At 53.6% G+C, this 17,005-nt stretch overlaps 1 protein-coding gene across 1 annotated transcript in view; it reads right to left on the bottom strand.

Annotated features, from left to right (window-relative positions):
• The window catches only part of ptprub (protein tyrosine phosphatase receptor type Ub), a gene marked incomplete at both ends in the record, with an annotated part of 100,565 nt that overhangs the window by 82,314 nt on the left and 1,246 nt on the right, over positions 1 to 17,005 (bottom strand).

The following is a 17,005-nucleotide window of genomic DNA, read 5'->3' as shown; positions in this document are numbered from 1 at the left end:
AGCGGAAGACGTATTCAAAGCCTTGGAGAATCGGTTTGGAGACAAGGCAACCATCGCGCTGCAAATTATTGAGGAATTGGAAAGAATACCAGCGGTAAAAGGAGACCAGCCGAGGAAAGCGATCGACCTTATTCAGGCAGTGGAAAGAGCCCTCATGGACCTGACAGACTTAGGAGAAGTGGGCGCTATGAAGAACCCACTTGTACTTAAGGCCATCGAGGGCAAACTGCCAGATCGCGTGCAGGAAGGCTGGATTACCTTTGTAACCGAACCCGAAAACCAAGTCACCCCAGACAAGCGGTTCGATGCTCTTCTTCTGTTTCTGAAAAGGCAGGAAGTAATCCTCGAGGGGATAGCGCGAATCCGAGGCTCCACGGCGACCTCTGGGGGAACACCGGAGAGGCCAGTCAGATGGGAGAAGAGGGCATTCACGAGGGCCACGGAGAAAGACTCACCGGTAGATGAAGAAGAGGAAGAACATCGAGGTGAAACCAGAGTCACGGGCAGAAACTCGGAAAGAAGAGAAGAGTGTGACATCTGTGGAAGCGATCAGCACGGTGGCAAAATATTCTTCTGCCAAAAGTTCAAGAGTTTCAGTCTGGCAGAGAAACGAGCCATAGCAAGGCAAAGCAAAGCCTGTCAGAAATGTTTGGGCATGCACGGCGCCGACGGGGAGTGTAGTAACCGGTACCTGTGCAGAGTGTGCAAGCAGAATGAAGGAAGGGCAAGTCATCACTACCTTCTGTGTCCCGAGTGGAGTGAGGGAAAGAAGACAGGGCCAGGGTTCTCTAATGAGCAACGGGAAGTCCTGGACTCTTTGGGACTCAACCCTGAACAGGAAAGGAGGGTGGACGCATTCACCAGTAAGGCCTCGATGACGCTGAACACGGGCGCAGAAGGCGGGGGTCTCTTCGCGGAGAATGGGCCAGAGGAACGCACCCAGACCTGTTTGAAAGTTGGGAAAGATCCGCACACAACTCCCAGACGCACTTTGCACGTTCTCTGAAAACGGAGGCAGTAAGATTTGAGGAGATCCCCTGCAAGACGCCCAGCGCAAAAGAAGAGGATGGAGACCAGAAGCCGCAAGGTCATGAAAAGACCGGGAGAACAGAGGTCAACAAGGAGGTCCTCGAGTGGTGGAGCTGGGATAGCATCAGCGCCGCGTGCGAGCCAAAGTGCGGAGGGTGTCGCTGCGGAAATTGTCAGCCGGGCGGGAAAGAGATGACTCTTGCAGAGGAAAAGAAGATCAGAACCTACACAATTACCCGCGTCAACATCGGGGACAAGCCAGCCGGATGCATCGCCCAGCTGGCCATGAGGAAGACGGCAAGGCTGCCAGAGGTCGCCCACCTAAAAGAAGAGCGGAGAGCGCTTGAGGAGGACACCTATGTAGACGACATTCTAGCGTCTCATGGCGACAGGAGAGAGCTGAGGAGCATCACGGAGGGAATCGAGAGGACGCTCAACGCTGGAGGTTTCGCTCCGGAACCACGGATCCAGTCGGGTCAAAGTGGGAGGAGCAAAGAGGGCCAGCCTGCAGAAACGAGGGCCAATGTGGAGCCAGAGTCAGAGGTGTTGGTGCTGGCTGATCAGCTGAGCGAGGAAACATCCAGGGGAGTGGCTGTAAGTGCTCGAGACAGCGTGAGCATGCTGCAACGGAAAGCGTTCACTGCAACTGTAACACGCGCTCAGGCGAGGAAGGGGCTGGACCCGAAATGCGCCATTGAGGAGGAAGCAAATGCGAAGGGGACATCCACACCGGTTGGGAGTTCCAGGGACCTCGAGCATGAGAGGGAGAGGCTTTGGGGCGCTGCTCTCATGGACCTGATTGAGCCAGAACGCTTCAGTGAAATAGACAGGCTCATTCGGGTAGTTGGGTGGGTCCGGCGAGCTGTTAGGCAGTGGTTGTTTTGCAGGAGGGCTCCAGAAGACGCAAAGTGGGAGGCTACTCGCCTGAGGGAGACAAGAAGCGGAGTTAGCCTCGGCGTCCAGGAAGAAGTGGGACGGTTTTGGCGACAGTGGAGTCAACTAGCTGGGCCCGGACTTCTCATCCGCACCAAGTGGCACAGAGAAGCCCGAAATGTGGCCGTGGGAGACGTGGTCTGGTTGGCTGACCAAAATGCCCTAAGGGGGCAATTCCGCCTGGGGCGGGTGGTGGAAGCGAGGCCAGACGAAAAGGGGTTGGTTCGGGACGTAAGAGTGAGGGCTTGCCTAAGCCAGCCTGCTCTAGGAGTGGGGGCTTCAGGACGAAGAAGGAGCGAAGGCCGCGATCTCTTCCCAACGCTCGACCGAGACGTCAGGCGGGTGGTCGTGCTGTTTCCCGTGGAGGAGCAGTAAAAATGACTGTATTGAAGAGAGGGAAAGTTGTGGTCCATTTAGTTATAAAGGACCAATGGACCAAGTGGGAGGTGTTTGGCTAATCCATGGGAGGGTTCATTTGGGGGTTATTTTATTTGTTTTGATTGTGATTGGTTAAAATTATGCATGAGGGGAGTGATTGGTTAGATAGAAATGGGGGCGGGCTTAATGAGTGTGATCTGAGAGACAGGGGAGAAGGGAGATCAGTTGTATAGAGAGATGGGAGTTGGTAAGTTGAGTTCTGTATGATTGTGTAGTTTGTTAAATCTTTTCTGTTAGTTTGTTCACTGTTGTTTATTTACATGTACTAATATCAATGTATTGTGTTCAGTTTTACAATCTGTTTAATAGAGGAAGAAGGAAAGCAAACCGAATTGTGTCAGTCTCATCATTTCACCCGTACTGCCGGAGCAAGCAGAAGATTCACCATTCAGCTAACTAGGGGGAGAGCTGAACAAACATCTTGTTGTTCACTTTCTTCACAGGGGCCCAGAGGCTGACATCTCCATTGATTCGCTCTGACACGTAGTCTTCATACAACTTCTGGCCAGTGACATCAGCATTCAAGATCTGTGGTACATACATACTCCTCTGGGATATAGGCATGCGTGATCACATTGTGCAGCCTGTCACCTTCAGTGGTAATGGGGTTTCCATGACTGAGTATGGCTGCTTTGATCTTGTTGATTGTACAATGTGCCCTCTTGATTGCACTTGGCCCAAGTTCATGGTGATGTGTGCTTCTGTCAGCTTCCATGTCAAACTGACTCTTGAATTATTTTGACAGACGTGAAAGTTCTGGTGTGACCAAGAAAAATCTCTGTCTGGCATTGGCATTGTTGGAGAGTGAATCTTACCATAAGGTTCCCATGAGATTCCATAGAATGCATGTGGGTCATTTTGGACTCACATAGTAACAAAGTAACGAGTAACGAAGTAATCGAAAAACTACAATTTCTTAAAGTATAAGTTAAAAAATGTTATGGGATGATATAAAAAATAAAAAATAAAAGCTTTGTAACTACAACCATTGGATTCCTTGACCCTGAAAATGTAGATTTAGCAGTTAAAATCAATGTTCTATCTTATACCTTTCAGACATCTGTGCAAATGGAAACATATATTTTCTGATTCCTCATACAATGCCCTTTCCAAAAATGTATAGATTAGCAAATCCCCCAAAAATTCCCACGAAATTATATAACAAACCTGACTATATGTTGCAGTCCTCCCTCCTCCCTAGTCTTACATCTGAGGGAGGACGTAACTGTCTGTCTGTCTGTCTGTCTCTGCTACTGTATTCATCATCATTATCATCATCATCATCATCATCATCTTCTTCATCATCATCACCATCATCATCATCATCATTTGTGCCTGCCGCACAGGATCTCAGGCAGCAATGCAGAGATCTTAACATCAGTGCGGCAGGATGGGCGGATTATATGTGGCGCGCGGAGTGGGAGGCAAACACCTCCAAACTCCGCGACCACATCCCAGTCGCCGGCCCTGAGCCCCTCGGGATGGACTTGCCAAGGCTATCCTGGGTGAGGCTCAATCGTCTCCGGACCGGCGTCGGGCGTTTCCGCTCATCAATGCACAGATGGGGCTTGGCCCCAAATGCGTTGTGCGAGTGTGGCGCAGAGGACCAAACCGCAGATCATGTTATCCTGGATTGCCCGGTGTACCACCCACCCAACGGGATGCATGGTCTGTCGGTATTAGATGACGAGACGATGACGTGGCTTCTGGAGGGGTGTCCAGAAATATAGCCCGGGTGAGCCCCTCAACCAGGTCTCGGGGTGGTAAAAGGGTAGCCCCTCGGCCCGAGCCTGGTGGAGTGGAGAGGAAAACAACTACCCATACGCCGAAGAAGAATCATCATCATCTTCACCATCATCATCATCACCATCATCATCATCCTCATATGTCGGACCAAGGCCCCACGGAGTGGCCAATCAGATCTGACCTCTGCCTCATCGCTCAGCGTAGCGCTGTGATTGGACGAACAGGGATGATGGCTTTCACTCAGGCTTTCACTCAGGCTTTTGCCCCCCCTACATAGCACTGAAATGGCTCTTAGTAAGGTCCTTAATGACACCCGTGTAAACACCGACTCCGGAAAAATCTCAGTTTTAGTACTACTAGACTTTAGCACTGCCTTTGACACTGTAGACCACGACATTCTAATAGATAGACATTCTAATAGATAAACATTCTAATAGATAGACATTCTGATAGATAGACGAACAACCTGGGTAGGACTTTCAGGCACTGCCTTAAACTGGTTTAGATCCTACCTACAGGACAGAAGCTACTATGTCTCCATTGGCAACTTTGTATCTGACCAAATTAAAATGACATGTGGGGTTCCCCAAGGATCAATTCTATTCAATCGCTACATGCTTCCATTGGGACACATCATGAAAAAGAACAAAATATCCTGCCACAACTATGCAGATTGTTTTGATTTTGATTGTATTTATGTGTGTGTGTGTGTGTGTGTGTGTGTGTGTGTTTGATTGTATTTAATGATCCCCATTAGAAGCACACAGATGTCCCTCTAGTCTTCCTGGGGTCCTGAACAGACAAACTACAGACATAGAGACATACAGACATAATAAACGTACAATCTACAAAAGATAAAAAAGACACTCAGTCAAGCTAAGTGTCTATAGTAAAAACATAGAGTACGAGACTATAACCGACAATCAACATACCGATTGTGAGCATTACCGACGTGGAATAATCAGGTACAACTAAGCTCACAAGAAGAAGAGAAACATGTAATATAACTGTTGTGAAGGCCCACAGTTTAGTGCCAGTTTTAGTTTCCCCAAACCAGCCCTATTTTGCCCCTAGTATTTCCTTTGTTATTTTCTATACAATTATATACGTTTCGTGAAGTATATGTATTATTCTTGTAATGTTTTATGCATATGTTTGATGACGTAGTATCCGGGGTGTGTCTGTGACCCGGATGCTACGTTCGGTGGTGGTATATAAGAGACGGAAGGGCGGAGTCAGTCAGTGTGTGTAGAGAAGCCGAACGAGAGAGAAGTAGAAAGAGAGAGAATAACGAGAAGCCGATCCAAGATGGCGGATTCAGCAGCGCGCACCCCGTGCAGCAACTGAAGACGCCAGGAAAAGCGATTATCGAGTGTACCACGGTAGCCCGTTTTAGTTGTGTTCAACGTTGGACCAAGCGGGACGCCGGCTGGACATTAATCGTCGCCTCCACGAGCAAACACAGACTCCAGCGGAGCTTCAACGCGGACCACTTCATCGACGCACATGCCAGTCAACCAGGCCTCAACGCGCACCACGCCACTGGACTATAAGCCTGTTCAGGCCAGAGACTGTCAGTGAGTGAGTGTGTGTGTGTGTGGCCGGCCGGGAGGGAATATATATATGGGGATGTATACCACCGTCGTGTAATAAATGTGTTGTTCATATGTAATACCGTGTGCTAGTTGTTTGTAGCTCCCATGCTAATGCTAGTTGTTTGAAGGCTAATGCTAATGCTAGTTCCCTTGCTAATGCTAACGACCTTAACTGCTAGTCTAACGGTTTGCTGTCGCCCCCTGCCTGTATCCTCCTATACTGCCTATTTAGCTCCCTTAGTTAGATAACCAGCCCTTTCCTAAAGTATACAGTCCTTTTCAGCTACTCCCTGGTTACAATTGGTCCTTCGAGCCGGATTGGTAGTGTAGTGATAGCATGGCTGAGCGCAGCCAACCAGACCAGACAGTTACCCCCCCTTCTCCGCCCCCTGAGCCAGAGCCACGACCACAGAGAGTCCCGCGGTTGCCTCCGAGGTTACAGGAGTATGAGCTTGAGCTCGAAAGCTCACTGAGTGATAGCGAGGAGCGCACTCCACGGGATACCGTGGTCGGAGAGGCCGAGGTGTCCGCCGGCGCGCGGGTGGCTAGCACTGAGACAGCCCTCAACGAGCACCAGCCTGAGGATGAGATGGCAGAACCGCAGGGTTTTGCCGTGGAAACGGAAGAACAGGAAGGAGAGGCCCGGTCCGACAGCGCCTGCGGGCGGAAGAGGGAGGGCCTCAGCCTTAACGATCTGCCTCCCAGTACGGCGCGCTCGAGACCTAGCTCCTGCCGCTCAGTGGCTTCCTACCGGTCCAGGGCTTCCGTGGGCAGTTCTGCCTCTGGGGCGGATAGCCTGCACTCCAGAGGGAGTGGTGCCGCGCTGTCCGAATGTATGCGCCAACAGGCCGAGATGGCGTTAGAGCGGGAGCGCCAACAGGCGGAGGTGACGTTAGAGCGAGAACGCCTCCAGTTCGAGCGTGAACGAGAGAGGGAACGCATCCATTTCGAGCGTGAACGCCTCCAGATGGGGACGGCGGAGAGACAGCGCCAGGAGGCGCTAGAACGCGAACGCCTCCAGATGGACGGAGCGGAACGCGTGGCCAGCCTCCAGCGCCAGGAGGCGCTAGAACGTGAACGCTTCCAGATGGAGCGCGACCGCCTCCAGATGGAGGGGGCGGAACGCGCGGCGGAGAGGCAGATGGCGAGAGAGCAACTGCACGCAGAGAAGATGGAGGAAATGATGCAGACCATGCGCGACGTGTGCATCAGCAGAACTCCGTCGGCCTGTAGCTCCAGAGTATCATCCGCACGGCCCTCTCGAGTGCCATCTCCTGAACCCCCCGCCGATGGCTCCATGAACCCCGCCAGGACTGTCCAACTACCGGCCCAGCTGACCACCTGGAAGGAAGAGGACCAGGGACCCGACCGCTACGCGGCCCAGAGGGAGCCAGCGTCGCTGCCCGGGAGGGGAGTCATCCCCCAAGAGCGTAGCACACCCCTAGGTCCTCCAGTGCACCAAAATGCATGCAGGCCGGACACCCAGACCGTCACTCCAGCACCGATGATCCACTACAGGATGTTCCCCCAGGTGGAGGGACCCAAGTTCCCCTTCTTCAAGGACGAGGACAGGAGCCAGTATGTGGAGCTACGCATCTGCCTAGACACGCTCTTGGACAACTCCTGCTCAGAGTCCTACAAATATGCGATTCTCCTTCAGCATGTGAGGAACCCCAGAGCCCACTGGCCCATGCCTCCGCACCGACACCTTACACCAGAGCGCTCGCTGACTTGGATGCCCGCTACGGTCGTCCCTGGAACCACGCCCTTGCTGAACTGCAAGCCCTCGAACAGCAGGCCCCCATCAAGGATGACCGGGCGCTGGATGACTTCGCGCTCCGCGTGCACACCTTGGTTGGGATGCTGAAGACGCAGGGCCCAGCTGGCGCCAGCGAGATCAACAGCACCTCCAACGTAGAGCGGCTGCTCCGCAAGATCCCACGCTTCCGGCAGGAGAGGTTCCGGCGACAGCAGCGCGTTCGTCACCCCGGGAAGTTGGGTCTGAGCATGGCTGCCTTCGCGGAGTTCCTACTGGAGGAAGTGCATGACACCAACGTAGACGCCATGGGTTACGCTGAGCCGAAGAAGGAGAGGGAGAAGGGAGACCGCTGGGACCGGCCGAGCTCGAACAGAGGACGCCCAGTAGGAGTGCTGCACACGGAGGAGGAGCCTCGGAGAGAGAAGACCACCCGACCTGAGGGAAAGGATTCCTCTCAACCCCCTCAAAGGGGACGGAGAGGGCCACCGCCATGTCCATACTGCCCCAGCGAGCACTGGTTCAATGAGTGCAGTGACTTCAACAACCTGAGTACCGAGGACAAGCAGAGGTGGCTCGAGGAGAACAAGAGGTGCTGGAACTGTGGGCGCGACCATCTGGCGAAGAACTGCACCTTGAGGAGGAAGTGCAACCGCTGTGAGGAGGTCCACCTCCACATCCTACACGAGGTCTCCCTCGCCAGGTCCACGGAGGGCAACAGAAGCCCTAGGTCCGGTCGCGCACCGGAAGAGGAAACCCCTGTCTACTACCTAGACCCAACCCAGAGCAGCGGCTCCAAGGTCCTACTGAAGGTGGTGAAGGTCCGACTCCACCACAACAACGTTGAGTACGACACGTACGCCGTTCTAGACGACGGGTCGGAACGGACCATCCTCCTCCAGGAGGCAGTGCGCCGGTTGGGGCTCCACGGGACTGAGGAGAAGCTGACTCTGCGCACGATACGTCGCGACCTTAAAGAGGTCACCGGGGCGAGAATCAACTTCTCTATCTCCCCGGCGGGGAGGCCGTCGGATAGACATCGGCTTCAGAATGTCTTCACCGCCGACCAGCTAGCGCTCTCCCGCTACGACTACCCCCTGGAGAGGTTACGCGCAAGATATCCCCACCTACGGCGAGTAAAACTACATCCGATAGAAGGAGCGGAGCCAACCCTTCTCATCGGCTCGGACAACGCTGCACTGATCGTGTCGCTCCGTCCTCCGCTGAGAGGACCACGAGGCTGCCCGATGGCTGTTCAGACTGCGCTTGGGTGGGCCCTCCAAGGCGCTACCGAGTGGAGAGATAGAGACGGGAGAGCTACGTCATCCCTCCATGTCCGCACCGAAGAAGTGCAGACCATCAACTGCCTTCACACCAGTGTAGACTCCATGAATGCGGCGCTGCTAGACAACGTCCAGAAGCTGTGGACGCTAGACGTTGCGCCCTACAAGAATGAGAAGCTCTACGTACGGTCAAAGGAGGACGTCTACGCCCTAGACCTCCTTAAAGCAAAGACAGTGCGTATCGAAGTCCAGGGCGTTAAGAGATACGTCACACCACTACTCCGCAGAGAACTCATGCCAGAGTTTCGAGTATCCCCTCGAACCGTCCTACAGTGTCTGACCAGCACTGAGAAGCGTATGAGGAAGGACGAGGTCCTTGCTGCTTCTTACCGAACGGAGATGAAGAAACTGACGGAGTCCGGTCTGGTGAAGAAGCTTGAGCCAGCCGAGGCGAACCGGAGTGCCGAGTCTTGGTACCTCCCGCACCACAATGTTCACCACAACGGGAAGAACCGAGTGGTCTTCAACTGTAGCTACCAGGTGGGGAAGCTCAACCTCAACCACTATCTTCTCCCGGGTCCAACCTTGACCCCAGCCCTCTTGGGAGTTCTGGTGCGCTTCCGTCAGCAGCCGATCGCAGTCAGTGGTGACATCAAGCGAATGTTTCACCAGGTCAGGATGTTGGAGGAAGACAAGCCACTCATGAGGTTTCTCTGGAGAGAGGACCCGAGCGACCCCGACCCCTCTATCTACCAGTGGGAGGTGCTACCCTTCGGGACAACCTGCAGCCCCTGCTGCGCTACCTATGCGCTACAGACTCACGCCGCGCAGGAGACGGCACCTCCTGGAGTGTTTGACGCCGTCCATAAGAGCTTTTACGTGGACAACTGCCTCCACAGTTCGAAGACAGCCATGGAAGCCCGTCAGCTAGTCCAGGACCTGCGTGCTCATCTCCAGGAGGGTGGATTTGAGATCTGCCAGTGGGCCAGCAACGACCCGCAAGTCATCAGAGACCTCCCGAAGGAGGCCACCTCGACCAGCAGCGAGGCTTGGGTCTCTCACTCACCAGATGATGCTCAGGAGATGACGCTCGGACTTATCTGGCAGTTCCAGACCGACACTCTACGCTATCGCAATAAGCCTGCCAAGCCTCAACGCGTCACGATGAGAACGATATACAGCACTCTAGCGAGCCAGTACGACCCACTGGGGTATATCGCTCCCTTCACGACGATGGCCAAGGTGCTTGTCCGGGAGCTGTGGGCCCAAGAACGAGGATGGGACGATCCTCTGCCTCGTCACCTAGAAGAGAAGTGGAAGGCCTGGGAGCAGGAACTTCCCACTCTCCAGCACATCAAGCTGCAGCGGAGCTACTTCCCTCCCTCCACGGACCTAGAGAGGAGTGTCATCACGCTACATGTATTCTGCGACGCCTCGGAGATGGCGTACGGGTCCGTGGCATACGTCAGAGCGGCAGAGCTTGGAGGTGAAGTCCACGTCTCGTTTGTCCTGGCACGTTCCCGAGTGGCGCCGAAGAAGCAACAGTCCATCCCAAGACTGGAGCTGTGTGCTGCCCTGAACGGCGCGCAACTGGGAAGGTTCCTGCTCGACGAGCTCCAGCTACCTCTGAAGAGCGTCACCATGTGGTCAGACTCCACTACCGTCCTCCAGTGGTTGAAGTCCAGCTCATGTCGGTACAAGGTGTTCGTGGGCACCCGAGTCGCAGAGATTCTGGAGTTGACTGAGGTGAACTGCTGGCGTTATGTAGACACCAAGAGGAACCCTGCTGACGTCATCACGAGAGGGGCAACTCTACAGGAGCTGGCTGAGCCCCACCTGTATCACACGGGACCAGACTTCCTACAGGAGCGGGAGTCAGAGTGGCCAGCCGCGCCGGCGTTAGCAGAAGACAGAGAGGACAAAGAGCTGCGTAAGACGTTGTTCTGCGGAGTCACCCAGGCGGTAGACCCTGCGACTACTCCAGGCGAGGAGTGTGAGACGCTCGAAGAGCTGCAGAAGAGGATGTTCTGCTCCAAGGCCGGTCTACCCCTAGATACTACGCTCAGCGCCGAAGATTACACCGCGGCGGAGCTCCTGGTGCTGCAGAGTGCCCAACAGGATGCCTTCTCCCGAGAGCGGGAGTGTCTCGAGAAAGGGAAGCCGATCCCCTCGGACAGTAGACTCCGCGGCTTAGCTCCAGAGCTCGACGGTGTTCTCATTCGCGTGGGTGGCAGACTGCGCCGCGCTCAAGATCTAGACCTGGACACGAAGCATCCCATCGTGCTTCCCACTAAGCATCAGGTCACCAGGTTGGTCATCAAGCACCATGATGACAAAGTGCAGCACGCGGGTGGAGAGCGTGTCTTCGCGGAGGTACGACGGAGATTCTGGATACTCCATGGACGGGAGGCGGTACGGAGATATCAAAGGTCCTGCTCGGACTGCCAGAGGTGGCGAGCCACGCCGCCGCAGCCCATGATGTCCGATCTGCCCGAGGACCGGCTGCGACTGAGACAGGCTCCGTTCCACTCTACTGGGGTCGACTGCTTCGGGCCACTCCTAGTCCGAAACCGGCGAGCCTCCGAAAAGCGGTGGGGCATCATCTACACGTGCCTGACGACGAGAGCAATGCACCTGGAAGTTCTGCACCAGCTCACAAGCGACAGCTTCCTCATGTCCTTCAAGAGGTTCACCTCCAGGCGAGGGACCCCTAAGACCCTCCGGTCGGACAGAGGCACCAACTTCGTCGGTGGTGAGGCCGAGCTGAGGGCGAGCTACGCTGCGATGACTGAGGAGGCCCGTGACCGACTCGCCTCCCAGCAAGTGAAGTTTGAGTTCAACCCCCCAAATGCTCCACACTTCGGGGGAGCCTGGGAGCGGGAGATTCGCTCAGTAAAGAACGTCCTACGTACCATTCTCGGACAGAAGGTGCCTACCGATGAGGTGCTCCAGACTGTGCTAGCAGAGATTGAGGGCATCTTGAACTCCCGGCCCCTAGGCTATACCTCCAGTGATGTAGCAGATCTGGATCCCATCACGCCTAACTTCTTGCTGATGGGGCGGCGAGACTCTGCACTGCCTCAGGTAGTCTACGACCCTGCAGAGCTCACCGGAAGAAGATGGTGGAGGCACAGCCAGGTGCTCGCGGACCAGTTCTGGAAGCAGTTCATACTGCACTACCTGCCGACCCTGCAAGTCAGGCAGAAGTGGACGAGGGAGAGAGACAACTTGTCCGAAGGTGCCGTGGTACTGGTGATCGACCAGTCCCTTCCACGCGCCGCCTGGCAGACAGGCAGAGTGACCAAGGTCCTGCCGGGTCCGGATGGAAGGGTGCGGACGGCCATCGTGGACGTTGGTGGTCGCACTTACACCCGACCTGTGGCACGCCTGATTGAGCTCCCTCAAATTAGCCAGGACACTATCACCTCCTACCTCACGCTGCTAGAGCAGCCTAGCCAGTGTGCCTTCTTAGTTAACTGAAACCGAGGGTTTCATGGGGCGGCTGTTGTGAAGGCCCACAGTTTAGTGCCAGTTTTAGTTTCCCCAAACCAGCCCTATTTTGCCCCTAGTATTTCCTTTGTTATTTTCTATACAATTATATACGTTTCGTGAAGTATATGTATTATTCTTGTAATGTTTTATGCATATGTTTGATGACGTAGTATCCGGGGTGTGTCTGTGACCCGGATGCTACGTTCGGTGGTGGTATATAAGAGACGGAAGGGCGGAGTCAGTCAGTGTGTGTAGAGAAGCCGAACGAGAGAGAAGTAGAAAGAGAGAGAATAACGAGAAGCCGATCCAAGATGGCGGATTCAGCAGCGCGCACCCCGTGCAGCAACTGAAGACGCCAGGAAAAGCGATTATCGAGTGTACCACGGTAGCCCGTTTTAGTTGTGTTCAACGTTGGACCAAGCGGGACGCCGGCTGGACATTAATCGTCGCCTCCACGAGCAAACACAGACTCCAGCGGAGCTTCAACGCGGACCACTTCATCGACGCACATGCCAGTCAACCAGGCCTCAACGCGCACCACGCCACTGGACTATAAGCCTGTTCAGGCCAGAGACTGTCAGTGAGTGAGTGTGTGTGTGTGTGGCCGGCCGGGAGGGAATATATATATGGGGATGTATACCACCGTCGTGTAATAAATGTGTTGTTCATATGTAATACCGTGTGCTAGTTGTTTGTAGCTCCCATGCTAATGCTAGTTGTTTGAAGGCTAATGCTAATGCTAGTTCCCTTGCTAATGCTAACGACCTTAACTGCTAGTCTAACGGTTTGCTGTCGCCCCCTGCCTGTATCCTCCTATACTGCCTATTTAGCTCCCTTAGTTAGATAACCAGCCCTTTCCTAAAGTATACAGTCCTTTTCAGCTACTCCCTGGTTACAATAACAGAGTATGTTGCTAAACAGCGAGACAAAAGAGTTAGAACTGGAATATGTAAAATACCAGTCATCAGTCTATTCAAAAATAAATAATAAACAGTCAGACTATTTACTAGGTCATGTTCTCACATGAAAGTCCGAATCAGGACCCGCAGCAAGTGGATGAGTTTGCAACATTGTTGCATAAATGATTTCTTTGATTTGCGTTCTCACAGCCCTTCATGTAAATGAAGTAACATACGCAATCGAAGCAACAGACGTGGTAGTTGATTGGTCAGAGAAATTTAAAATTGCCTGTTCGTCCCGCTCTTATCCAGATCTACACGCATGAGCTGTTGTTTTCCTATGGACAGCCTGGATGCATCGTTTATAACCTGAGCGAAACCACCCTTTTCAAGCGGAGCATCCGTCGGCTGTTTGCTCCGGGAGTTACTTAGAATGCGCGTTCTCTCAGCTCCAAACGACGCAAGGCAAAGCGAATTTTATCCTAAACTCTGATTCCAAGTGAAGCAAATGTTCTAGTGAGAACACACCCTAAGTTACTTATAATTAACCTTCACTTTGATGTCCAAGCTGGATGGTTTTTTACTGCTGATGACACTCAACTCCACATAGCCCTCTCACCCAACGACTATCTACATAGCCCTCTCACCCAACAACTATCTACATAGCCCTCTCACCCAACGACTATCTACATAGCCCTCTCACCCAACGACTATCTACATAGCCCTCTCACCCAACAACTATCTACATAGCCCTCTCACCCAACAACTATCTACATAGCCCTCTCACCCAACGACTATCTACATAGCCCTCTCACCCAACAACTATCTACATAGCCCTCTCACCCAACAACTATCCACATAGCCCTCTCACCCAACGACTATCTACATAGCCCTCTCACCCAACGACTATCTACATAGCCCTCTCACCCAACGACTATCTACATAGCCCTCTCACCCAACAACTATCTACATAGCCCCATGTAACACCACCTAGACCTCCACCTGTAACACCACCCAGACCTCCACCTGTAACACCTGTAACACCACCCAGACCTCCACCTGTAACACCTGTAACACCACCTATACCTCCACCTGTAACACCACCTATACCTCCACCTGTAACACCACCCAGACCTCCACCTGTAACACCAACCATACCTCCACCTGCAACACCACCCAGACCTCCACCTGTAACACCTGCGCCTCCTACCTGAACATAGCAGCAGTGTACAAAATAATTCCACAGGCAAATTGTCGCACGGTTAAACAGGGTTTTATTAAACAGGTTAAACAGGGTTTTATTAAACAGGTTAAACAGGGTTTTATTAAACAGGTTAAACAGGGTTTTATTAACATTTTTACAAAAACAAACTTGTTCAATTATATAAAAGTCATAAATAGTCTTTCTCTACGGGGCCAGGGGAGGGGGGGGTCAGGATCAGGGATAGGGGTCAGGGTCAAGGGTCAGGGTCAGGGGTCAGGGGTCAGGATCAGGGTCAGGTGAGTTTACCATCTGAACTGTTACACTTGTTACACGTTGTCTTCATGTGGGTTAGGGCTGGCTGCTGCTCCAGAGAGGATGAGGAGGGGTGATGAAGATGAGGAGGGATGAGAGAGGATGAGGAGAGGCCATAACTAGTAAACCTGCATTTTTAAACCTGTAGGGGGGGGGGGGCACGTCAGAGGCTTAGAGAGGTTCAGTTTGCTGGTCAGTTTAACACTAGAACAGCCATGGGTGGGGTCATTAACACTAGAACAGCCGTGGGTGGGGTCATTAACACTAGAACAGCCATGGGTGGGGTCATTAACACTAGAACAGCCATGGGTGGGGTTATTAACACTAGAACAGCCACGGGTGGGGTCATTAACACTAGAACAGCCACGGGTGGGGTCATTAACACTAGAACAGCCACCGGTGGGGTCATTAACACTAGAACAGCCACGGGTGGGGTCATTAACACTAGAACAGCCACGGATGGGTCATTAACACTAGAACAGCCGTGGGTGAGGTCATTAACACTAGAACAGCCACGGGTGGGGTCATTAACACTAGAACACCCGTGGGTGGGGTCATTAACACTAGAACAGCCACAGGTGGGGTCATTAACACTAGAACAGCCACGGGTGGGGTCATTAACATTAGAACAGCCATGGGTGGGGTCATTAACACTAGAACAGCCACGGGTGGGGTCATTAACACTAGAACAGCCACGGATGGGGTCATTAACACTAGAACAGCCATGGGTGGGGTCATTAACACTAGAACAGCTATGGGTGGGGTAATTAACACTAGAACAGCCTCGGATGGGGTCATTAACACTAGAACAGCCATGGGTGGGGTCATTTGACCAAGTGAGTAAAAAGAAAATCAAAGAAAATCTAATTTCAGGACCCTCCTTTCATGACTTGTCCTAGATATGTGCATTCTACCACCCAGCATCCTGACATTTTCAAAATCACATCAGGATAAGCTAGTATGAAGCTATTTAGCAGTTTTTCTGTATAAGAGGCAGGCTAATTGTTTAATTTAACCAGCAAGTCTGTCCTACACACACACACACACACACACACACACACACCCTGTTTACAGGTATAGAAGAGGTTTAAAAACAACAGAAAGTGAAGAAGAAAAATACATATTTGTCACAAACACGAACCAAGCTGTGCTCTCATCACTCAACAGGAAACAGGAAGCAGTGTACAAGTACAAACAGGAAGTGATGGTGTATGTACAAAACATCTCATAGGAACTGGCACCTTAGAAAAATACCCACAATGCACCTTGTAGGGCAACAAAAGTAATTTAACCTGAAATCCTCAAACATGGTTTTCAAACAGGCTGGGGGAGGTGGAAGAGGCTGGGAGAGAATGGGGGAGGCTGGGGGAGGTGGAGGATGCTGGGGGAGGCTGGGGGAAGCTAGGGGAGGCTGGGGGAGGCAGGGGGAAGCTGGGGGAGGCTGAGGGAGGCTGGGGGAGGTGGAGGAGGCTGGTGGAGGAGGCTGGGGGAGGCTGGGGGAGGTGGAGGAGGCTGGGTGAGGCTGGGGGAGGTGGAGGAGGCTGGGGGAGGTGGAGGCTGGGGGAGGTGGAGGAGGCTGGTGGAGGCTGGGAGAGGTGGAGGAGACTGGGGGAGGTGGAGGCTGGGGGAGGTGGAGGAAGCTGGTGGAGGCTGGGGGAGGTGGAGGAGGCTGGTGGAGGCTGGGGGAGGTGGAGGCTGGGGGAGGTGGAGGAGGCTGGTGGAGGTGGAGGAGGCTGGGGGAGTCTGGGGGAGGTGGAGGAGGCTGGTGGAGGTGGAGGAGGCTGGGGGAGGCTGGGGGAGGTGGAGGAGGCTGGCAGGTGAGAGAGAGAGAGGGAGGACACACTCTTCCTCCAATGCCATTTCAAGCCTACCCCAGCCTCCCCCTACTTCCCACAGCCTCCCCCTACCTCCCCCAGCCTCCCCCACTCTCCCCCAGCCTCCCCCACTCTCCCCCAGCCTACCCCAGCCTCCCCTAGCCTCCCCCAGCCTCCCCCAACCTCTCCTAGCCTCCCCCAGCCTCCCCCTACTTCCCCCAGCCTCCCCCTACCTCCCCTAGCCTCCCCCACTCTCCCCCAGCCTCCCCCTACCTCCCCCAGCCTCCCTCAGCCTCCACCACCTCTCTCTCTCCATCTCTCCCACCCCTTTCTCCCTCTCTCCATATCTCCCTCTCTTTCTCTCTCTCTCTCTCTCTCTCTCTCTCTCTCTCTTTCTGTACTACCAACCACCATCTCTACACCTGTCGGCCTTCCTTACTCTCCCCTCTCTCTTCCCTCCCTCCTCCTCCTCTTCCTCTTCCTCCTCCTCCTCCTCCTCCTCCC

Source organism: Nansenia antarctica (assembly GCF_963989245.1).
Source record: "Nansenia antarctica genome assembly, chromosome: 10".
NCBI classification, from domain to species: domain Eukaryota; kingdom Metazoa; phylum Chordata; class Actinopteri; order Argentiniformes; family Microstomatidae; genus Nansenia; species Nansenia antarctica.
The sequence above is the reverse complement of the archived record's forward strand: the minus strand, read 5'-3'. Positions and strand labels throughout refer to the sequence as shown.